Here is an 855-nt window from a genome sequence, read left to right on the forward strand (position 1 = left end):
TGTCAGTTTGTTGTAGGGTAATAAAAGCTTGGGTGCCGCTGGGATGCTGGGAGCTATGCCACCAATATTTCAAATACCAGCTGAGTCAGGCATGGTGGACAGTTTTCCTCAGAGCTTCCAGATTAAGACAGACTAGGAAGAAAGTTTTGGTGGTCAACCTCTCGTACAATCAACTGAGGCACACTAACGGTTGTGAGGGCAACGTAGGGCGGGCACTGGCTTGCCCTGTTACACGTGACATCACCATGAGTCAGAGGTAACGCAACAGCAGAAACAATAAAAGCCAGGGTCTTGGGAGCAGTTGTGGGCATCAGAGTCTCAAGAAGAACTTTATATTCATCATGTGCCTTTAATCCTTCCAACAGCCCTACATGACCCATAGTAATCTCACATGTTTCAAATGACCGAATAGACCCAGAGAAGGAAAGGGGCTTGTCTAGGATGCTGTGGCCTACAAGGGGGATTGAAACTCAGCTCCCTGAGATACTAAAAACCCTCCTTGAACACAAGCTGAGCTGTTTCTCATTCTCACAAACAGGCAACACGGAGATGAGATGTTCTATGTAAGTATACATTTGAGAAGTCTGAAACGTATCCTTTAGAAGCCGGATCTTTTTTAAGTTCTAATTAGCAAGAAACGAGATAGTTCTAAAATGTTTTCACCAGACCCAAAACAAAAAATCATCATTGTGAATGAGGGGGAGTACGGAGTAGAGACCCAAAGTCCATCTGTAGGCAATTGGACAGACCCTTACAGAAGGGTCACAAGGAGAGACCAGCCATTTGAGGTGAAGTATAGCACCGATGAAACATACAACTTTCCCCTAGTTCTTTAATGCCTCCCACCTTTATAAT

The sequence above is a fragment of the Echinops telfairi genome, unplaced genomic scaffold (assembly GCF_000313985.2).
Source record: "Echinops telfairi isolate 266 unplaced genomic scaffold, ASM31398v2 ScPeMD7_7439;HRSCAF=8477, whole genome shotgun sequence".
In the NCBI taxonomy this organism is placed as follows: Eukaryota; Metazoa; Chordata; class Mammalia; order Afrosoricida; family Tenrecidae; genus Echinops; species Echinops telfairi.